Source organism: Mirounga leonina, unplaced genomic scaffold (assembly GCF_011800145.1).
Source record: "Mirounga leonina isolate KUSES-001 unplaced genomic scaffold, KU_Mleo_1.0 Mir_53, whole genome shotgun sequence".
Lineage (NCBI taxonomy): Eukaryota > Metazoa > Chordata > Mammalia > Carnivora > Phocidae > Mirounga > Mirounga leonina.
This window is the reverse complement of record NW_023270807.1, coordinates 33,361,732-33,387,095: the sequence shown is the minus strand read 5'-3', so window position 1 is coordinate 33,387,095 and position 25,364 is coordinate 33,361,732. Positions and strand designations below refer to the sequence as shown.

At 36.4% G+C, this 25,364-nt stretch overlaps 1 protein-coding gene and 1 pseudogene across 3 annotated transcripts in view; both read right to left on the bottom strand.

The window, feature by feature from the left end:
- The window catches only part of KCNQ5 (potassium voltage-gated channel subfamily Q member 5), a 509,304-nt gene that overhangs the window by 406,957 nt on the left and 76,983 nt on the right, over positions 1–25,364 (bottom strand). The window lies entirely within an intron of this gene.
- LOC118001704 lies at positions 13,312–13,407 on the bottom strand (annotated as a pseudogene).

Here is a 25,364-nt window from a genome sequence, read left to right as displayed (position 1 = left end):
GTAGCTTCTGGTCCAAGCAAGATGAAAGAAAGGTACAGCCCACTTAGATCAAATATGCAACTTAAAGCCACACCTTGCTGAGGACAGCCTAGATCACCAAAATTTCAACTGGCCCTAACCCATGTGTGAAGAAGAAATACATGTTTCCTGAATGCTCCTGGGGATTAGGTAATCTATTATCCAGTATTATTGTGGTAACAGCTAAGAGCTAATTAATACCAATTCAGGAATCTGAAGAATTATTGAGGGAATAACAGTTGCTAGAAATTGTTTCCAACTTATTTCAGGGGCAATTGTTGGGAAGTCATTGCTATTCAGAACATGCCTACAAATGTCCAAAAAGATCCAGAAAAACTGTGAAACCAACTGACTGCTTCACAGAAAATGATAGGGATATTCTCTGGAAGGGAGGGGACACTAAGTACATAAATGCTATCATTAATTTTACATGTGAAAATATTTTATTTAATATTAAGAACAATGTTTGGATGCTATGAAATGAAAATCTTGAACAAAAACTATAAATTATTACCTCAGGGATGGGCTTGACATTTCCTGCACTTATTTCCCCATAAATCTTGATCAAGATAAAAAGTAGAAATCTCCAGTCCATGAGTTAAAAGTGACTCTATGTGAGATGTTACTGCTCAGAACAGCTCATGGCTCATCACTCCTGCCCCCATCGCAGGTCATACTGAGACCCTGCTGTGCTATGTACAGAACATGATCCATCACAGTTCAACTCTGATGGTTACATTAGCCCTATTTCAAGAAAGCTTTTCCATGTGTAAGGACTGAATTGTTATAGTAGCTAACCAGCTGATCACTTTTTGAAAAGAAACAACTTTTCCTGCGTGCCACGAATAAGTGTGATCTGAACAGCTTACCTTTAATCAACATTCCACAGAACTTAAGGCCCTCATTCTGTCTTTACTCTTTTTTTTTTAAGGTTTTATTTATTTATTTGAGAGACAGCAAGAGGAGTGGGGAATGGCAGAGGGAGAGGGAGAAGTAGACTCCCCGCTAAGCAGGGAGCCCAACATGGGGTACAATCCCAGGACCCTGAGATCACGACCTCTCTTTTTATATCCTCTTTATCTCTATCTTAGCTAGGGCTGCTATAACAAATTATCATAGACTGGATAGCTTACATAACAGACATTTATTTCTCATAGCGTTGGAGGCTGGAAGTCCAAGATCAAGGTGCTGGAACATCCAGAGGGCCTGGTTCATAGATGGCCATATTCTCACTGTATCCTCATATAGTGGCAGAGAGCCAGAGTGAACTCTCATGTCTCTTTTCCTCAGTGTACTGATTCCATTGAAGAGTGCTCCACCTAGCTGACCTGATTACCTCCCAAAGGCCCCACCTCCTAATATCACAACATTGCCGGTTAGGATTTCAACACCCATACTTCGGGAGAAATATTCAGTCTATAGCATTCTCTTAATTTTATTCCTCCCCGGTTTTTCTTTCCTTTAATCACAAAATAGAATTAAAGAGAGTAATATATATCTATATCTATATATAATAGCATTTCATAATCTATTCTCCATTGCTTTCTAATCACCCTTTCACCTCCTGTTATTTGCAACCCTTGCATTGGCCAGTCACCTTTGACAAGAATTTTAAAAGGTGCCCTGTTTATTTTTAACAATGAAATTTATGAAAAGAAGTCATTTGTTGTGAGTAAGTGACAATATTAAAAAACAGATTTTATCCATAGTTTGTAAATACCTCTTCTCGGATAAATTTAAGGGATCATGTAAAAAAGTAAAAAATTTGTTAACCAAATTTCATATTTTTTTAGATTATGTGAGATGAAAGCTTTTATATACAATAGATCCATGCATTCTGCATACAAATTACTTTGGAAAGGGCATTTTTGGAAACTGTTTTAAGAGATGACAATGATGTATTTGACAAAGGGCATTTTTGTTACATAATAAACTATCTGATAAATTATATCTGATTTTATAAATTATTTTCACTGTAAAATTAAAATATTTTAATTTAAAATGGGGTCCTTGCTAAGAATAAAAATAACTAGGTTATAGTGTCTTTGGTAATTAAAAATGATTCTTATAGAAATTATTTTCTCCCACTACACTTATTAAAGAAAAGTCAAGCCCACCATATATACTACTTTTAAATTAATCAATGAAATTCCCCCCCCCCAGACCAGCAATCAACATGATCAATTCATTTTTGGGAGACATCGGAAAAATGACTGCTACTTGAACTTCATTAAATATATTAAGAGTTTATACATTTTTGGAATATATATGTATATATTGAGAGTTGATTATAATTCAGTGTTATTTTGCCACTAGATTACAATATAATTTGATATTGCATTAAAAAGACTGTTTGAGAAGATATCATGGTTCCTCTATTAGATGATTTTTTTTTTAAAGATTTATTTATTTATTTGAGAGAGAGAGATCATGTCCGGGGTCGGGAGAGCAAGGGGAAGGAACAGAATCCCAAGCAGACTGCGCCGAGCATGGAGCTGGATGTGGGGCTCCATCCCACCACCCCGAGATCATGACAGTAGCAGAAACCAAGAGTTGGAAGCTTAACCGACTCAGCCACTCAGGAATCCCTCTGTTAGATGATTTTTTAAAACAAATTATGTCTAGGGGAAAAGTAGGGAAATTTTTTTAAGTAAAAATTCATCCTTGTTTTAGTATTTAAGAAACCAATTTTAACATATTCTTTAAGATAAGTTGTTAATTTCATAATGGATGAACTAATACATTAGGATTATATTGTTTAAATTTGTTAAATGGAATCATGTTATAAGGTGAAACAAAACTTGTATTTCTCCTCTGAAATCTATGGTAAATTGAACAATATATTTTCTATTTGGCTTCTAATGCCTCTTTTTAATGAGAGAGAGCCACAATGAGAGGGCACAGATGGACATTTTGCACAAGCATGAGCTGTTGCTTATTCATGAGTAAAATTACTCTCACCAAGTCTGTAAAGTAGTATGGTTTTTGTTCAGCACTGCCTCTCACTTCTCAGTGAAGGCACTCAAGCATTGTGGCCAAGGAGAACACGGGGCCATAAATCTCTCAACAGGGCAAACATTTTCTGTTTTGTCAGATGAAGTCTCCATTTCTCATTTTAAATTCACTTGGGTGTGTGTGTGTGTGTGTATGTGTGTGTGTGTGTGTAAGTCTAGAGTCAGAATGTCTTCTTAGGGCAAAATGAACAATTTTCCAAGGCACTGGGTCACTAAGAAAGGTTTCCAGGGAGAGCCTGTAACCACTGTGATGCCGTGTAGTCTAGGAAGTCTAAGAAGAATACACGAAGAATAGACTATCCCACGGGTCATGAGGGAAATTCCCAGTTGCCTTTTAAATCTTTGAATAAAAGTGGCCAAAAGAGTAAGAAGAGGAGGTAATCTTTCCTTGCTTTAAAAATAATAAATGACAAAGCATGAGTTCTGAGGCATCTATTTAGGACATTTAAATATACTTACTCTTTTTCATTATGCAAATTGGTTTCATTTTCTCTTCTTGCTTTTAATGACAAAAACATTTACTACCAAATTTTCCTAGCATTCTTGTATTCATATTTTCTTGGTGATATACAGCTATTTTATATGGCTTAAATAAAAAAGAGTAATTCCAAGTCTCTCTAAGATAATTAGATGGCAACCAGGGAGAAAATATCGATATAAAATATATAAACATGTATAGATAAAAGACTTGCAAATAAGCCAGAGTTTCTAAATAAGAAATCATGTCAAAAGAAATCCAATTACTTAAAAATCATATTATAATATTAGCAGACAAAGGAAGTGCAGAAAATGTAATAGACCTTAATTTTAGCATAGTCACTTATGAACTCTCATGTGAAAAATCAATTCAAATTAGCTGGGATAGGAGAGCTCTCATCTGCACTAAAATAGCATGAAGGGTTGTAAAGGGAAGTAATGATGAATGGCAATGTATTGAATCACAGATTTTTTTTTCAAAAATAGTTCCAAAATCTAATGTATTCAAAGTACTTAAAATACCAAACTATTCATACAGTCACCTGAGATGAAAGAGAGGAAAGAAGGAAGAAAGGGAGAGAGGGAGAGAGGGAGGGAGGGAGGAAAGCAACCAAGTTTTATGTATTTCCTGCACACATTTGAGCATTAATCCAAGAGCAAGCCCTAAAAGCCTGTGGGACTTACAGTCTATAATACATCTGATAGCAAAGCACAATATATTAGACATATACCCAATTTTCTTCCCCTTATTTCTCATATTATTGCCATATATAAAGTAATAGGAATATCAAGATTAATTACAGAATAAAGACAAGTAAAAAGAAAATTAAATACTGGTTGCCTTTAACAATGGTTAACATGTACTCAACTCTCACCATGTTCTAGGTGCTAAGATTTGAACTGATCATTTTACTTAATCCTGAAATCAATTTTAAGAGGCAAATACCATTATTATTCCCATTCTACAGATGAAGAAACTCAATTTCTTTTCTTTTAAGACAGCCAGTAAATTGTGAAGCTAGAACTGAAACAATATCTTCCAAAATGAAGACATTTTCCTTTCATTTTATCATTTAGCTATTATTATTATTGTTATTTGTTGTTATAATTATCATCATGCTTACTTTCACGGAGTTAACAGACAGGGAAACAAAAACACAAACGTATTAAAATGTAAACAATATGGCTGAATAGCTCTTTAAGATAATAATCAGAGATAGGCTGAACGACAAGTCAGATAATCACCAACACATATAGAGTCCTTATTCTGATTGAGCGACAATGCCAATTCACTATTATGTGAAGCATCTCTAGACTTCATGATCCTAGGAGGTTGATAGAAATGAAGACACTGAGACTTGGAGGGTTTGAGAAACCTCTATGGCGGTTGTGGGAGAATCAGGATTTAAACCTAGGAGTTCTGATTTGAGAGATTTTGTGCTTACCCATTCCCTGATGGAGACTTTCATAACTAGATGCACAATAAATTGCACAGGTCCTGATTGCCTTAGAACTTCAGAAAAGGGAAAATCACTCCTGCCTGACAGACAGAAGGAGAACAACAACAACAAAAAGAGCATGCCTGGTAGGTGGAAAGTGAGCACAGCTCAGAGATGAGAAAGCACAAGACAAGGTTCAGGGAGAGTGCAAGAACCAGGGAGAAAGGAGCCAAGGACCAGAAAAGATGAGTGGTTGGAGAAAAACCAAGGTACTACTTTGCTCTTGCTGCTGCAACAAATTGCCACAAGAATATTGGATCGAAACAGCACAAATCTAGTATCTTATGGCTCTAGAGATCAGAAGTCCAAAATCACTCTCACTGGGCTGAAGTCAAGGTGTCAGCAGGGCTGGTTCCTTTTGGAGGCTGTGAGGGGAGAATCTGTTTCCTTTCCCCTCTCAGCTGCCAGAAGTTACTTGCATTCCTTGGCTCAGGACCCCTTCCTGCCATCACTCCAATCTCTTGCTTCTATCTTCACATACTATCTGATCCTCCTGCCTCTCTTATACAGACCACTGTGATTACACAGGCTCACCTCGATAGCCAGGATAATGTCCGTCACGCGATCCTTAATTTAAGCACATCTGCAAAGTTCCTTTGCAATATTCTAAGGTACCCTATTTCCAGATTCTGGATATGGACATGGGTATCTTTTGGGAGACATTTTCCAGCCTATCACAAGACTAAATAGGCAAATTCACACAACCTGATAGTGGATGACCCTCCTTGCCAAACTGGAGATTAGTGAGAACTACTAAAGATTATTTGAACAAGGACGTAGAATAAGGAAAATAATATTTTAGGTTGAGTAATCTGGCATTTAGAATAATTCATCTAGGGACACCTGGGTGGCTCAGTCAGTTGGGCACTGGACTCTTGGTTTCAGCTTAGGTTATGATCTTAGGGTGGTGGGATTAAGCCCCAAGTCGGGCTCCATGCCCAAGGTGGAGTCTGCTTGGGAATCTATCCCTCTCCCTCTACCCCTCCCCCTGCCCACACACACGTTCTCTCTTTCAAATAATCAAAAAAAAAAAAAAAAAAAAAAAAAAAATTCATCCATAGCAGTGGTTCTCAACAATTAAAATGTATGAAAATCATACTTTGAGTTTATCATAAAATAGAGATTCCTGGGCCCTTTCATCATTAGAGATTTGCATTCATCAGGTCTATTGTAGAGCCTGGGAATCTTCCCACCCCTTTAAGTGATTCTTACGTAAGTGATCTAAGATCAGACTTTGAGAAATGTTGGTCTGTGACACTTAAATGCCTTTGTAAATATACACTCACTTCTTTGCAACTCCAGGCAGAGAATCAGATCTGGATTAAGAAAACAATCCATGAAAATCAAATGCACACTTTAAACCTATTTATAAACTTACTTGTTTGCAGAACTTATCAAAAACCTAAAATAATAGCTATATAACAAAAATTTTAAGCATAAAGGGAATAAAGGTTTTAGATAAAGGAGAAAAAGACATCTGATAATTGTTGTACATCTTTCTTACTGGACACCTTCTATGGGCCAGGCACTGTTCTCAGCTCTATATAGTAATGAATTCACTTCACTCTCACTCCATGGTTGTTATTATAATCTCCATTTTGCAGATGAGAAATCTAAAATTTAGAGAGATTAAATAGCTTGTCCAATACTATGGTCAGCAAATGACATAATTGGTATTTGATCATCGTCTATCTGGTTTCTAAATTTATACACTTCCTACTTTGCTGATTCTCTGCAAGATGCTAACCCATAGGATAGTAACTATTATACTCATAAATTTAAATATGAAATCTACAATCATTTAATAGATATACCTGATTCTAAGAAGAAATAGGAGTGGAAAGAGAAAGAAGAAATGAACTAAGAACCAGAGGTTGGGGTTTTATCCTGGCTCTAGGCCCACCATCTCTGGGACCTTGCACATAGCCCTTCATCTTCACGGCCTACTACGATTTCCTGATCTGAAAATAAAAGGACCAAACAAAATAACCTCTAAGATTCTCACTGTTTCACACTTCCAGGAGTTTTATTATAGCAATTAATGAATCACATCAAACATCACAGATCACTCCGCACTGATTTGATCATGCTTTCCTCAAAAAAGGATTTCTACGTATTAGCAGAAATCTCTTTGGCTGAAAAATGGCTAAATAAGAAAGAAACTGAAGAAAATTACATGCTCATACCTTGCCTAGATTCTGTGGGGACAAAGGGAAGAGAAAATATCCTTTACCACTTATTCCAAGGATACAGCAACACAAATAATATGATATAGCTGAGTCAAGGAGGAAGCAAAATAATTTCTTGGAACAGGCAACAATTTTGATAGATTCAGAAACCTAGGTGAATGCACAGGAGTCCTTCCCTAGGAGTCTTGTCATCTCTCATTTTAGATAAAATGTAAAAAAGCATCCATTCCACAACAGATTAAAAGCAGCAAACCTAGCAGAAGGTTAAGTGAGCTGTGCACTCGTATAGCAGTAAAAGGCAATGGAGAAGATAGTAAAACTATAAAAAGCTGACACAATGACTCAAAAGCACAGGTTCTGAAGCTCCCTCATATGGGACAAAGGACACTCCAGAGGCCAAATGGCAGAATGAAAGTGAGCACTGCCTTGGGTACCAGACAAATAGATGGCTTTGGATCACATCTCTAACACTGACTCAACACTGACTTAGTCACCATTAAATTTTGGTTATATACCAGGCATAGGAAGGATGGGAATTATGAGGACCATGAGATTCTTGCCACATCCTTCAGCACTCTGGGACAATGGTGATAGATTCTGGTTGTGTGCCGTAAAGCCAGGAGGGCCTAAGTCGAGGGTGTCCGTCCTTGAGGAAGTGCCTTGGGAGGGGCCTAGGGAATGGCTGCCAGCACTAGAGGGTTCTTTCTGGAGATGATGCTGGCAGAATAACACCATGCTGTCCAATCCCTGAGGAATTGTTCAAGGAAGCAAGGGAGTAACCAGACAGACAAGAGAGGAACCTATGAGAACTACCTAAAAGGGGCCCACAGGGCCATTACTGCCAAGAAAAGATGCCACCTTCAGAGAAGGACCTCTAAGCAGGATGCCACAAAGTTATAACATTAAAAGTGTGTATGGCTTTGGAGTCACACAGACCTGGTTTTGAATCCTGACTTGGCTTGAGTGTTCAGTACCCAGATTTTTCACCAGTAAAATATCTGCCTCGTCTCATTGGGGTGAGAACTGAATGAAATGGTGCTGGTAGGTAACCAGTCTTCAGTCATGTAAAAATTTTTTTTATTCTTTTGTTTTTTCATTACTTAAGAAGTGTGGGCTGTACTCAGAGGAACCTATGAGAGGAAGGGTTTCTGAGCAGGGTTATTTCTGGAAGCAGCAGGTAGAGTGGAACAGCAAGGGATGCCTAATGTCTAGAGAGATCTCTGCCTACGTCTTCCACCTCAATGTCATTCATCTTTGGAGAGGGGAGACTGCATTAGTCTTTCAAAATACTTCTCCAAGGGAAGAAAGAATAACACTTTTCCATCAGAAAACCTAGCGTAGTAGGGGTCCAAAAATCTGGGTGGAGTTCAGATACCTGCTGGTATAGGGCAAAATTCCATTTTTTCCACTTAGATTGCAGTTTTAAGGGAGTACAATTATGTTTTGTTCATCTTTGCATGCCCCACAGATCCAAACAAATAGTAGAAGCTCAACAGTTTTTGAATGAATGAATGAATGAATGAATGAATACCCTTTCCCCTGATCCCAGTAGTATCTCTTTTTTTTTCAACTCACTGTATTTTACATCCATGTTTGAACTACTTCTTAGAAGCTATTTTTAGAAAACAAAGCTAGAATATTTTTACATTTCAATACAAAAAGAACAACTGATGAAACACTAGCAATTACAAAAGCAGGCCTAAAATGGGACTTATATTGGGGAGTGGGAGAAACTTGTCATTTTTGTTGTCCTTCCTTGTCTGGGTACCCCCCTCCCCAAACATGTGAAAGGATTTCAAATAAGACCGTAAGAAGGAGCAGAAGGGAACAATCTCAAGACCTGGCTTAGCTCCCAAATCTTCAAGTGAAAAGCAAGATAAAGATAAGGCAGCTGCTACTGAATGCCACCAACTGCTGATGGAAAAGTGGCAAGCAGAGTAGGCAGACCAGCAAAGGATGAGGCCCACGTTCGCAACATAACGATTCAAACTCTCTTAGAGATCAGTTCAGAGGAACTCTTTTATAAGATCATGGCTATCAAAAGGAATTTAGAAAAAAAAAGCAAATGTAGGCTGCCAGGGCAACCTCAGTTTCTCAGGAAAGCTACTCAAGGGAAATTTTTAGCAATGTAGAGCAAGGAAGAGGGCTCTTCACAGCTCTTAGCCAAAGCCAATTAGTAAAAACATACAGGTACTCTATGCATGAGGAGCTCTGTATGTTTTGGGGTGGCTGTAGGGGTTGGAAGGGGTGCACGTATGAAACATAGTCTTTGCCCTCTAGAAATTTATGGGTAGTGATTGGCAGTGTGATATTTTCGAGAAAGAGAGTCATGCGAGGTCATGCTAGGGACGACTCCAGGGCAGGATTCTAGCTACTGTTGGTACTACTGTCCTGTAAAAGCTAAGTGAGTATCTACAAAACAAATGGCCTTCAAAAACTTTTTCAAACACCTTCTTAGTGCTAGGAGTATTTTTCATGTTTTTAGAGAAACTCATTCATGAATGCATGAACACAAATATTCACCCAGCTTTTATTTCTGTGGTTTAAATGCACATTAAAATATCTAGAGGCAGCCTCATGGAAATGGATTCTAAGTTAAGGATTCAGGTGATGCTGTGTCCATCATACTTAAATATGTGGCTAATGCTAAGATAAAAAGCCCAAAGTCTGTAGTCTTTATTAAAGATTGTACCAAAATTAAGTGTTCCTATACTAACATTTCACAGGTGTTATTTTCTAAAAGCATATGTCATCCAAGAATGAATTCCCAATGAAGACATTATTTCTCCTGGTAACTCCTGGGAAGTTCAAGGTGGTCAACCATTCATCTTAAGCAAACCATTACAACATTGGTGAGACAACATTAGGTGTCAGGCATCTGAATTTTCTATATTTGCCCAAACTGGGTTAGCAGCACTCTTTTTTGTGATACAGTTTATGAAGCTCACCAAATTATACCACTGAGACCTCACTACATTGGGATCATTATTCACATTTTGTCAATAATCAGAAACAATGCTTACAAATACATTACAATATCTTCAAGAATCACCATTTGTCCCCACTAAAATGCAAACTCCATGGGAACTCTGTTTTGTTTATAGTTATTTTCCCAGTCCCTAGAACACTCTTCGGCTTATAGTAGGTGTCTAATAAACACTGTGTTGATAAAATGCAGAAATGAATTTAAATTGCTGCTTTGAGATGGCACTGGGGAAACAGTGGCTAAAGTAGAACAGAGGTTTATATGTTTTATGAATAAGCATCCCTGCAATCTCTTCTCTAAAGATTGCTTTTGTTAAGATACGCTTTTCTCTTGTCTCACCAAAGTTGAACATGTTTTTCAAATAACATTTTTAGGAGACCTAAAAATGACAAGTTGTGTGTCTGACATCTGACATTCACTCAGCAGACAGTAATTGAACTCCTATTACATATGGATATTATGACAGCCATATACCAGCAAACCAAACAGGTATGGTCTCCTTTATGTGATAAAAATGTGAAAATAGATTTAATCTTGTGGCTATAGACCCAGCCTTTACCAAATGTGGTGCCCAGAACTGATTTGCAAAGAGTAAAGCTTCTATTAGGATTAACAATTAAAGACCATGGAGAAGCCTCTAAAGCAGGGTTTCACCTATTGCTTTTGGTACTGCAAAAAAGCCAAATGAATATTCAACTAAGCAAAACAACAACAACAACAACAAAAACAACCCAAAAAACCAACTTAAAACAAAGGGAAACATTTTAAATGCCTCCTTGATGCTAAGAATAGTTTTTCATAATATTATGGTAGTTCAATCATAAGTAAATGAATGAATAAAAACATAATGATTGCACACACATACCATAGCTTATACATCCAAATAATCAATTTCCTTTATAAAACAGTTACTCTGTGAGGTTATACATTTATTCTCATGAGCAGTCTTTTAAGTATTTCAAAACTGCTTTTTAATTTCCTTCGGAATTGTGTCCCATTCTTTAAAATATACTCAAAGAATGAATTTTATTTTGGGAGGCTGTAAAAGGACATTTGGAGTCCCTTATGATAAACAATATAAATAAGGTGGGCAATGGCATTTGGGTTAAGAAAAAGATGCAACTGTAACATATTAGAAATTTTTTATGTGGTTCATAACTTGGTTATAAAGGCAACTCCAAAAGAAGAGCTCTAAAATAATTTTGAACAATAGCAATATCATTTGAGTAACTAGAAAATTTATTATGGTACCTATTGTTAAGATCAACTCACAGTGTTATTGAAATGTATGTATTTTTGAATCTCAATATCTTATCCTTTAAAGATGCATTCCTAAAAGAATAATTTTATTTCATCACATTATTATTATATTATTTTTTCTCTAAAGAAATCAGACAAAGGACATTGCTGCAAACCTTTCAAAATTACATATTTAGAAGTGAAACATTATTTTAATAACAGAGCTAAAATAATCCACAAGCCAATAAAATGTATTAAAATTTAAAATATAATAGGAACTATGTCCCCTAGACAGTCTATAAGAAAGGAAGAATTAACCTGTGTTCAATCTGATCTAGTTCTTTAAATTCAACTTAGAATTTTTTCCCACAACCAATTCTTTACATCACTTCCTTTAATTTTTAGGTCTTTCCTACATATAGACATATGTAGTTTGTTATCTATTTGTTTATGCCAAACCCCCAATAATAAGGCTTCTTCATATTTAAATATCATTTAAGAGTTCTTTAGAATAGAGGTTTCATTTATTAGGTGATATTCATAAAATTGTCATAAGTTATTATAAATATGCTAATATACTTTCTTTAAATATGTGTACATACATTATAAAAATGTTTGCATTAAATAAAAGATCAGGAAAGATACGGAAAGTTTAAGACTGCAAAAGTTTTAAATTTGAGCACTATTGTGTGAGATCAAAATGAATTTATCAGCTATCTTTTAATGTATTATAAATCATATGACATACTTCTTATGTGAAAATTTTCTATTTTTCAAAACTTAAAAAAACCCATAAAATCCACTGCATTATTTTTTCTATGATACACAGAATGTTTCTGGATGTGGACTCTAATGTTACAAGACAAATGTTCTCACTGCATTTCAGCCTTAAACTGTACAAGAGTTCTTATTGACATAAAATAGGTGTTCAACTGCAATCTCAAATATATTTTCATGATTCTACATGTAACAATATAAAAGTAACTATACCACAAACATCAATCGTGAACTTCTGAATTTTGATATATGCTGTAGAGGGAAATTATTTTTAGATATAAGATTTCTCAAGAATCAAAAAATTTCGACACTATGAGGATATTCAGGTACTGTGAAACAATTATTCTTTTTAAGACCTCAGTATGAGATATCATTAGAATTTCATAGTATTAGATTAATATTAATTAATATTAATTAATATTAATATTAATTGTCATTAAAATATGATCTTATAAAACCAAATATTACTTTTAAAATATTTTATAAATGTCCTCTTATAATTGATTTCCCTTTTTTAATTTGGACGTGTCTATATTTCAAAGTAAGCAGTTCTGTAGGATGAATAAGTACTAGAGATCTAATGTACAGTATATGGTGCCTATAATTAACAACACAGCATTGTATACTGGAAATTTGTTGAGAGTAAGTCTTAGGTGCTCTCATCACAAACATAGAAAAGGTAACTATGTGAGGAGATGGATATGTTAATTATCTTGACTATTTTCACTATGTATATATGTATATCAAAACATCATGTTATATACCTTAAATATATACTTTTTGATCTAAAAACAGGGAATTTATTTAGCAATACTGTATTTTATGTGGATTATTTGAGAGGAATAAGTTAGGCACTGTACTCTGAAATTATTTGGTTCAACTTCACAAAATCTGATTCACAAGATCTTAAGGAAAGGAACTCTTGAACACCTATTGTTCATGAGATCTCTTTTTTAAATTGAAGTGTAGTTGACATATCGTATAATACTAGTTTCAGGTGTACAACATAGTGACTCAACATTTACATACATTACAAAATGATGACCAGGATAAATCTAGCTACCATCTGTCACCATACAAAGTTGTTACATATTATTAACTATATTTCCTATAAAACTATGGAATGCTTCACAAATTTGCATGTCAACCTTGTGCATGCTAACTTTTCTATAGCATTCTAATTTTAGTATATATGCTGAAGTGAGTATAAATGTATACAATTTTTATTAAAAAAAAGCCCAAAGAGTAAATTACATATGCTATTAAGCCAGTATATGGCCTCAGCCAGGAAGAGGGTCTATCCTCTCTACATTTTAGTGAGGTACCAAAGAGGCTCCCTACCATGTGAGGGCAGGAGTTGATCTCAGCAAAATTTACAATCGGATTCTTCTACTCATCACCCATTTCATCCTATGCTTCAGGTTCTTACCTGAACCTTTCTACCAAGAAAGCCTTTGTAATAATCAAAGGGCAAACATTTATTGAAAGCCTGCAGTGTACAAGATTGTAACTGTGATTAACAGCCAAAATCTGCAAGGTGAACACCAGAGCCTCAAGGGATTTAGCCTGGGGATTTGGGACAGGTTGGGGGAACCTGGTCATACTGTGAACACATCCAGACACCGGCCAGTTTGTGTGCTACCAGCACCACATGTGTTCTTTAATGATCTCACTGGTAGGTGCAGAGATGGGAGTGAATCTTCACACCCACCCTGCAGTGACCTGCCTGAAACTGGCCACCATAGGGGGGAATCACACTCTCACTTACCTCAGTCCAATTAAAGAAATAGTCACTGGTAAATAATTTGGCAAACACTTCTTTGTCATAAAACATATTTAAACATCAATTTTTGCCCCAATAGAAAGACAACTATTCAATGATAGGAACAAATACTACGTTATTTAGCTAAATTGTATAATTTTAAAACTCTTGCCTACATTTAAAAAGTTCCATCTAATTTACAAAAGCAATTAATCTGCTCACAGAGATTGTATTTTTCCTCTTTGTAACATTTATTTGTGTTTGCCCATTTCCTTTATTATCTCCTGTTAGAAAACTGTTTCTAGCATTAATTTGTTTATTCTAAATATGATGGCAAAAAATCCATCAGATTTATTGCCCAGACTCCCTGGTGCCCATGAATATGATTTTCAGGATATTAAGGGGAAATCAAGTTTTTGCTATTTTTGAACTGCCTTGACATTAACAGTTATCATCTAGAAACTGACGGAAATTAGCCAGTATATGGCGTTCTGACATATCAGTTGACAATTAAGCTCTGAATCTGATGGTCATTAGTGAAATCACAGTAGCTACCAAATAGTACCCAAGGTTAACACTATCCCTACTTATGAGAAGAAGAGATTTTTATGTAACCATACAATATCAGGCATAAAGTACACAAGCAACAGCTTCTGAGCTATGTCAGAGAAAAAAGGGAAAGCAAAGTATTCAACTATATTGCATAGGATGTTCTATGAGGGTCCTGTTCAGTTCAGTTCCATTCTGAACTCTGAAGGTGGTGTAAACCTTCCTACCAAATGGGCTCTGAAAAGCTCCTCATGCTACAGCTCAAGGACCGAGAACTTTAGAGAAACTGAGTACAGCAGTTATTGTAGCATTGCACAATTGTGGCTAGCACTTTCTAGAACATACTGGAGAGAATCTAGGAACTCCTTAGAAATACACTATTTGATATGAACTTGAAATCTCAGATAGATAAATTAAGGCTTAGTAGTAGGAGGCCTTAAAAAAAAAAGGACTCACCAGGAGCATATATATTCTTTAAGGTGCTCAGAACCTACTCTACAGCAGATATAAGTGCACTTATAGAGGAATAAATGAAGTCTGTGAGCAAACAGAAAAGATTTAATTCTTCCTGTGGTAATGGACAAGGGCTCACAGGTGAGCAGACATTTGAGTTAGGTGTCTAAGAACGAACAGGACTTTATCACATGTGTAAGAGGAAAGAGGAACTCATTCCAGTTAGAGCGATGAGATGAAGAAAGACAGAACTCAGGATGGAAGTGCATACCCCTTCTGGAAACAACACAGAAGGTACATAGAATGCTTGTGTTTAGGGTCATCGGAAGGATGTGAGATAAAACTAGAAAGGCAAGAGAGTTTGGGAGTATCATTCTAAGGGATTAAGTTTTACTCACTGTAAACAGGAAGTCTGAACATTTTTGAGAAGGACAGTGACATGGGCTTATCTAGTCTTTACACCTTTCTGTAAGACAAAGAGCCCCATTTGGCCTTAGACTATTCCTTGAACCTAGAATGGACACACAAAAAAACTTAATTAATTTTTATTGATTAATTAATATTCACATTACTTAGGTGTGGAATATATGGAATAATGTAATACTGACCGGACAAAAAGGAGACTAGAGGCACCAGGAGACCTTAGAAGGGATTGCAATTGTCAGGAAAAGGAGTTATCCAATGAACCAGGACAGGGGTCAAGTGGTTTGGAAGGTGGATATAAAAAACATTATAAAGGCAGAATTCATAGAATTCGGTGATTGGTTGGATAGCTGAAGGAGAGAGAGGTGTTTTATAACTCAAAGGAACAGGTAGAGGTGATAAGGAAGGCCTTGAGGAGAGGGAGGTATGAGGTTGTGGTGGGGGTAGAAAACAAAAAAGAAGGGTGTTTGGGACACTGTGAGTTCAAAGCACCTTTGGATCTTCATGTGGAAACATCTAATGCAGGGCTGACACTTAGGAGAAGACAGTTAAAGATGTTAACAAGCAAAAATGTTTGCCTGGATTTCAAATGTGTGACTTGGTACTAGGAATTGCATTTCATACTAAATTGCAAACTCAACCAGCATTTTATATCTACCTCCACCATCAGGCTTTAAGCATCTATTTATTTATTCATTCTGTAAATATTACTGAGCTCCTACAATATGTCAGGCATAGTTTTGAGTGTGAGGATGCAGCAAACATGAGAGAGACATTGTATCTTGTATCTTCCAAGGGAAGATAATCCAAGACCAAATAAAGTAATAAACATATAATAAATATAATAAAATTTCAAGTAGGATAAGTGTACTGAAGAAAAATAAAGCAGGGAGAAAGAAGGAGAAGTATTCCTTAAACTAAATATTTACAGCCTACAGTTGAGATCTAAACCAAGGACAGTTAATGACTTTTTTCCTTATTTTTTCCATTGCAAATAATAACATATAAAAGTCAAGTGGGTTATCTATCTCAAGGTAGAGGCCATTCGGATGAAATGGAGAGACAGGATTTTCTGCTGAATATTATTGATCTCTAAATTGAGGTCTGTGACCCCAATTTAGCTATAAGAAAACTGTGCTCATGAGTATTAGAAATGTCCCCAGAGGGTTCCATATAGCTCTTCTGCAAGGCAGAGAATCTATATGAGAATAGCTAGGATTAGACAAATTATACTCACGACCTTGGAAATTAATTAATTAATCAGTCTATCTTTTTTTGTGGATGGTACACAGGTGGTGAAATAAAATTATTTTGATCATTTATTCAAATCTTAATTATGACTCATCATGTGATTATGCATGAAGCTAGTAAAGTTTTTGTTATGCAGAGAGTAGGGAAGCACAGAGTGAACTAAAAAGAGGGAGGGAAGGAGATAGTACGGCAAAAAGTGGTTGAGCTTTCATCCAGACAGAAGACTTCAAGTGAACTTGTCAAGAAAAGCTATTGGTGTTGTTACTTGAATACATTATTTGCAAGTGTCGTTAAGATCATAACTTAATGCAAAGAATGATGATGTAATTATATACACACCCATGCTGGGAATGTGTTGGAGATGTGGTTCTAAGAGACTGTTATTATCTGAGGTAAGTCTTGCACATAAGCAATCAAATCGTCTTTGATTCAAAGATTGACAATGGTGATAAATAAATTCAAGTATTTTAAGGCCCTTCTTGCCGTTAGGATTCAGAAGTGCTCATTCATAGGCTAGACTTGCTGCTGCATGCCATTCGCTCCAGAGGATAAACTCACTTTCTTTTTGAAACACTCTTTTCCCCTGGCTTCATGTACCTCAGACTTGATTGATTTTCCTGTCTCTGAGTGTTCCTTTGTTGTTCCTCTGTAAGTTCTACCCCTCCTATGAAGTTGCCATTCTTCAAGGTTTCATTCTAGACCTGTTTCTCTCTTCATATGAAATGCTCTCCCTAGATCATTCATTCATTCATTCATTCATTCAACAAATATGTATTGAGTGCCTCCTATATGTCAGCATTTTTCCATGCACCTGGGATACATCAATGAACAAAACAAATAAAATCCCTGTCTCTAGAGAAATGAAACTATAGCAGGTTTCAATTACTATATATATGCTGGTGAACCCCAAGCTTGTATCTCCAGCTTCCATCTGTTCTCTGAGCTCCAGATTTATCCACTTACTCATTCTCCACTTGGATATTTTAGAAGCATCTCAAATTCAACATGTCCAAAATGGAACTGATTAGGTTTGGAGATAAAATTATGAATTCAGTGTTCCCCATCTCAAGAGTGGTATCAATTTCCATTTGCAAGACCCAGAGATGTAGGAGGAATCCTTGCCCTATCAACTTTATCTGCAAGTATCAGTTCACTTCTCTCCATCTTTGTTGCCTCCTTTCCAGTCCAGTCTACTTCATCTCTCTGGGACCTTTGGAGTGGTTCTCTCCACACTCATTCTTTCCCTATTCCATTCAATTTTCCACAGCCAAGTGATATTTAAAAATGCCAATTTTTTTAAATCACATCAGCCCCTTTAAGATAAGGGCCCAAGTCCTTCACAGAGCCTACCAGACTTTGTATGATTTGGCTTCCCTCAACCTTTTTCATCTCTCCATGTACTGTTCTTATCTTTGCTCTCGGAGCTTCAGCCAATGGGCCTTCAGAATCTCAAACACACTATGTGCTTTTCAAATGTAGGGTCCTTGCACGGACTGTTGTTTTATGCTACTTCGTGGTTAACTCCTATACATCCTTCAGTTTTCAGCTCAAAGGTCACCTACTCAGAGAAATTGTATCAGTCTGCTACTGCTTCCATAACAAAACATTACAGACTGAGTGGCTTAAATAATATAAATTTACTTTCCCACAGTTCTGGAGGCTGATGTCCAAGTCAAGGTGTTGGCAGGTTTTGTTTTTTCCTGAGGCATCTCTCCTTGGCTTGCAAATGGCCAACCACATTCTCACTAAATCCCAACACCTGGCCTTTTGTCTGTGTGCATGGATCCCTGGTATCTCTTCCTTTTTTTTTTTTTTCCTGGTATTTCTTCCTATTCTCTCATACCTCTTCTTATTCCTGTTAGATTAGGATCTCACCCTTCCACTTCATTTACCACCTAATTACCTCTTTCAAGGCCTTATCTTCAATTACAGTCACACTGGGGGTTAAGGCTTCAACATATGAATTTGGGGGGACACAATTCAGTCCCCAACAGAAGCCTCCTCTAATTCCCCAGGTTAGGTTAGGCTCCCAGATATCTGTTCTTTTAATACTTGTGTTTGTTACAAAGCACTTTGCATAGTTTGTAGTAACCAAAGCTGTTTGCCATTTAAAAGATCTGGCCCCTTCCTATCTCTCTGACCTCATCTTCTACCACTCTCTCATTACCACATTTCCCTTGCTGACTCCCTAATATGTCAGGTACTTCCTGCCTGGAATTTTCTTCTCATGACTCATTCCTTCTCTTCATTCAGGTCTCTGTTAAAATATTTCCTGACTTCAGGGCACCTGGGTGGCTCAGTGGATTAAGTGCCTGCCTTTGGCTCAGGTCATGATCCCAGGGTCCTGGGATGGAGCCCCGCATTGGGCTTCCTGTGCAGCAGGGAATCTGCTTCTCTGCCTCCTTCCTGCTTGTGTGCTCTCTCTCACTATCTCTGTCTCTCTCAAATAAATAAAATATTAAAAAGAAATATTTCCTGACCACTATGCCTATAAACATATTACCCCAACTCCCAGAATCTTCTCTGTCCTTATATAACTTAATTTTTGTCGTAGTACCACCTGCCATGATAATATCTATCGATCTATCTACTTTTATTTGCTTGCTGTCTTTTTGCCTGCCAGAATGTAACCTTCCTAGATTTTGGCACTGTATCCTCCCAGCCTAGAATAGGTCCAGAACCCTGGAGGCACTCAATACATGTTTTTTCGAAAGAAGAAAAAATGTTTATTTGTATGATTATTTGATTTTTGTCTACTGTAAGACTGGAATCACTGTCAAACAGGAAGAATGTGTGCTATGCTCATCAGTGATTGAGGACTTAAGACTAGTGGCTGGTACATGGTATGTTCTTAGTAAATATTTGCTGAATGAATGAGTAAAAATATAAAAGCAAAAGTAGTGCAAGTTTATAGAAAACATCTTGAAACAATTTGCAGAACATGAAGAGAAGCTGTGGCATTTCTAGCTATTTCACAATTCATTCTGATTTAGCAGGGGTGCACCCTCAGTTTAAACATGATTTTCTGGGCCAAATCTCTGTTAGTGGCCATAAAACTGCCATCAGAGTGCTATGAAAATTACAGGAAAAAGAGAAGAACAGTATTTTTATTTCTAGAAATATTTCCTTTCCAATGACCAAGCATAATCCCAGATTATTATTTATTTGGATGGTCTTTTAGTTTGCCAATAAATGGGATTCCAGGACTAAATTATTTGGATGTTTTGTATGGATTGAAGTAAAGGTCTTAAAAACAAGGCAATAAAAGCACACATTTAGAATGACTTCTACTCCAAACCAAGTAATTTTCTCTACGCATGTTTTATTTTTGGAGAATTTTAAAAGGGAGGAAAACTGATCAATACTATATTTACATAATATATCATTTTGGAATGTGTCAAAAATAGGTGCAACAATAAAAACTATATATGCAATAATTGCAATTCCTTAGACAACTGCATCCTTCTTCTTCCAAAATATCCTGGTAGGAACCCAATTACTTATGGAAAAGTACATGAGTCAAAAGAGGAACTATACTTTTGCTATTATGATTTGTCCCTCCATCTAGAAGAAAGTTTGGGAAAGAAGTATTTGTTTAATAAATTCAAATCTAACTTTTTTCTCTCTCTGTGATAGGGTAAAATTCTAAATAATTTCATGTCTTTAAGACATGAAATCTAAAAGAATTTTCATTTTTATATTTCAAAATTTTTTCTCAATTTTTTCTACCATCACTCCCTTCAATTTCATATCTTAATACATATGAAATATGTGTTAATATACGCAAAATATAAAATTTATAAATACTTCCAGGGCGCCTGGGTGGCTCAGTCGTTAAGCATCTGCCTTCAGCTCAGGTCATGATCCCAGGGTCCTGGGATCGAGCCCCGCATCAGGCTCCCTGCTCCGCGGGAAGCCTGCTTCTCCCTCTCCCGCTCCCCCTGCTTGTGTTCCCTCTCTCGCTGTGTCTCTCTCTGTCGAATAAATAAATACATAAATTTATAAATATTTCTCCACTTAGTTGTAATTAAAATTTAAACATCAAAACATACGTTGACAAAAACAACTTTATTACAAAAGGTAATATGAATAAGAGGGTAAGAACTGCTGAGGAGCACAGATCAGAGAAAATTTAGGAAGAAGAAAGTTTTTTTTTTTTTTTTTTTAAAGATTTTATTTATTTATTTGAGAGAGACAGAATGAGAGAGAGCACATGAGAGTGGAGAGTGGGGAGGGCCAGAGGGAGAAGCAGACTCCCTGCTGAGCAGGGAGCCCGATGCGGGACTCGATCCAGGGACTCCAGGATCATGACCTGAGCCGAAGGCAGTCGCTTAACCAACTGAGCCACCCAGGTGCCCCGGAAGAAGAAAGTTCTTATCAAAGGATCAAGGTAGCCCCTATCCATGTTTTGATAAATACAGTGTAGACTCAGTTTATGTTTGATTTTATTGTGTGGTAGCGATGTGAGGATTTAGAGAACTAAGTTTTTAAATGACCTCTGGATATCCCTGAAGCATTTATTTGATCTTCTTTTAAAAGCAGGAAGAAAGAGAAGAAATGCATATAATAGCATTCCATGGATTAATCCCTAAAGGTTCTTCCTTTGGAGGAAATATATAAGATTGTAGATTATTTACTATGAAATGTAACATCTATTTAGGCAGGATTTCTTAACTTCAGCACTCCTGATATCTGGGGGGGTGTTGTGTTCCCCTGCACTGTTAGAATGTTTGGCAGAATCCCTGGTTTCTGCTCATTAGATGCCAGTAGGACCTCCCTCCCAATTGTAACAACTAAACAATGTCTTCAGACATCGCCAAATGTCCCAAAGTGCCCCTGGTTGAAAACTATTGCCTTAAAGTTTCATAATGACCTTTGTAATCTACTCAATAAGTGAGTCTTTCTTGAGTACCTGATATATCATTTTGTGTTCTAATGGGGATTAAAAGAAGAGTAAGACATGGTTCCTTCTCTCTCTCTCTCTTTTCTAAAGATTTTATTTATTTACTTGACAGAGAGAGAGAGAGAGCTCAAGCGGAGGGGGCAGCAGGCTCCCCAATGAGCAAGGAGCCTTGCAGGGCTGGATCCCAGCACCCCGGGACCACAACCTGAGCTGAAGGCAGACGCTTAACCGACTGAGCCACCCAGGTGCCCCATGGTTCCTTCTCTTAAAAAGCTAAGTAAGTCCATGTTACAGACATAATAGCACTAGAGTACAACAGAAAACATTTATCACTAGTTCTACATGCCCTGCATGCTAATAAATATTTCAGATTTAGGGATTATCTAGAGGGGGGCTCATGGGGGAAATTTCTGGAAGGCATGACATGGCATGGGCTCCAAAGACTGGATAAGGTTTAGAAAGATAAAATTAAGAGGAAAATACATTTTATGTGTTATGGAGAACATATTCACAAAGATCCAACGTAAAATCAGGGTGAAAAGAGTATGAGAAAAACCAAAGAAATAAATAAACGGTGAAGAGAATTCTTTAAGAGCTTACAGAAGGCAGTTACTTTGGAAATATGACAGGATGTCAATGGAGGGAAAATAGAAGGTGTGGCTAAGCAGGAGGTGGATTTCTTAAAAATTGTGGCTGGAATTTGAAGAGATGTTACTTCCTTAAAAGCAGCCAAAAGTTCAGGATGAGCAGTTTAACAGCAGATGATGAGACTCACCATGGGTACGGACAGCAGCTTTAGGACATAAAAGAGAAATGGAAGGGATGGTCTGGATCTGAAACCAAGAAGAACTACAGTTTTGGAGCTGACTTTGGGTAAAAGGTCAGAGTCAGACTTTTGACTGTACTAGCTGATTGAGTAAATGCCATGTCAGTCATGGAGTCTGAACCCTTGTCCACCTGTACTGGAGTGCTAGTAGAAAAACATTTTTTTGATTCAGATTTTATTAAGAAGTTTTACAGTTGGGGCGCCTGGGTGGCTCAGTTGGTTGGGCGACTGCCTTCGGCTCAGGTCATGATCCTGGAGACCCGGGATCGAGTCCCACATCGGGCTCCCTGCTCGGCGGGGAGTCTGCTTCTCCCTCTGACCCTCCCCACTCTCATGCTCTCTCTCTCATTCTCTCTCTCTCAAATAAATAAATAAAATCTTAAAAAAAAAAAGAAGTTTTACAGTTGCTGGACAATTAAAGATATACATATAAAAATTTTAATTGGTATCTAGTTTCTATTCTGTCCTTGATTATTTTCAGGTTAATGTATAATTTAAATTCCAGAAGATTCAAGAATCATGGAATAAACTGGGCATTCTTAAGCATTTTATCTTAGCTATAATTTATCTCAAGGGCGATTTCTGGATGTTTTTCAATAATATTCATTTCAATAGCTAAATATAAAATTTATTTCATTTCCTACTGTATCCAGATATATAGTATAATGATGTCATTTTTAAAAATTCTGAAATAAACACACACACACACATACACACAATCAAAAGCTGGATAATGCCTGCAGGTGGAGGAAGAATGATCATATACAGAATAGTTTTATTACTGATACAAATTGATACTGATGTATATTAATTTAATTAGGCTTTGTACCTTGATATTTTTTAAAAAATGTATCAAAACTGGTTCTCCGGGCGCCTGGGTGGCTCAGATGGTTAGGCGTCTGCCTTCGGCTCAGGTCATGATCCCACGGTCCTGGGATCGAGTCCTGCATCGGGCTCCCTGCTCCTTGGGAGCCTGCTTCTCCCTCTGCCTCTCTCTGTCTCTCTGTCTCTAATGAATAAATAAATAAAATCTTTAAAAAAAACAAAAACAAAAACAAACAAACCAAAAAAAACTGGTTCTCCAGTGGAATAAGCAACATTTGTGAGACTCAAAATTTCACATTTAGTAATGGAAATAGCAATACTTTAAAAAGAAACAGGTGGTTTTGTGAATATACATACAAATCTAAAAACCACTTATGAAGTTGAATTGCCACTCCCATTTGGAAACCCTAGGTGGTTCACATGTCTAACCGGGTATACACACATGCATACACACTCACAGTTTATATGACCATGTTACATAGACATCTCTGTCCCTGATATGGACACCAAGAAACAATTAAGTTAATATATATTCCCTAAAATATCTTAAGTATAATACAGGCAGTATGATTATGTTGATGTGGGTGTCTTCATGTTTATGAACATGAATGTGCATAGAAGATTATTACATGTGGTTCTGAGTATTATTCTTTTGACAAGAAAGGAACATATAAAGATGATACTTCGCAATCACTAATAATGTGGATTACTATAAAAAAAACTGTTCTGTACTTTTCTTGGTTACATTCTCCTTTTTGGTTAAATTATGCCTTGGTTTTAATTTAGATATTTTTGGAAGGTACTTTGATACTTTCAAGGCCATCATGAACCAGTTTAGTGTGCCAAATTAGGAATTTACTAAAAAAAAGAATTTATTGCTTAATGGGAGTTGATGCACTTTCTCATTTGCTTAGTATAATATCAAGAAGTGATTTGGCCATGGGAAAGATATGAAACAAACCATTATGGCCTGATATTCATAAACTGATTGAAAATATGAATATGTACATATATACACATTAACATTTGTTCTTAGATTTTTGCAATTATAAAAATACACACATATATGAATATATTATAGCATATGTAATATGTACTTTAGAACCCATTACAAGGTCGTGGGCAAGTAGGATCACTATCTTTGTGCTTCCACTATACTCCATACACACATCTACATAACATTTATTATTTCTGCTGGATTTATTTGGTTACAGATTTATTTACACTCCTTGTATTGTAAATCTCTAAGGAATGATAGTTATAATTTATCTCTCCATCCTGAGTGTCTACCATATGTCCAGCAAAGAGAAAGAACTAGTACATGTCTAATGGATGAGTGAATAAATCTTTTTTTGATTCTTTAAACAGATATCTTTTAAATTTCAGTTACAACAAGATATTTTATAAAATATTAACTTTATGAGAATCTCTCAAACAGAAAACATCTTTTCCATTTCACATTTTATACTCAGAATATCTTTTTTTAAAAAAGATTTTATTTATTTATTTGACAGAGAGAGAGACAGTGAGAGAGGGAACACAAGCAGGGGGGAGTGGGAGAGGGAGAAGCAGGCTTCCTGTGGAGCAGGGAGCCCAATGCAGGGCTCCATCCCAGGGCCCTGGTATCATGACCTGAGCCAAAGGCAGACGCTTAATGACTGAGCCACCCAGGCGCCCCTATACTCAGAATATCTTAATGCTCCTGCTTTAATAAAAGGAAAGACAATAACAGGCAGATTTACAGGGGCCAATAAGGTCCTCCTTTTCTGAAGCACTCAATAATTCATTCTAAAAAGAGAAAATAGAACTACACTATCAGTGGCACTTTAACCAATTTTAATTTTATAATGTTTGTTATTTCTGATTTCTGCTGCTTTATTTCACCAAAATTTCAAAGTAAATTAACCAAGCTCTTTATGCAGTAAACATTTATCAAATACTTTTTGCAAAATAATTTATGCAAATGTAATACTCATTTTAATAGTTCGCTATTTTTCTCTTATTTAACTTTTCACACACAAAAATTCTCTTTTTTTTGAGTAAAACAACAGTATCAAAAAAAATAACTTTTTTTACCTTATACTAGACTTTTTCCTTTGATCATTTATTTCAGGGAATTTGAGGCTGTCAACATTGTAATAATGTAACAAATTAGCTCTCAAATGGAAGTAAC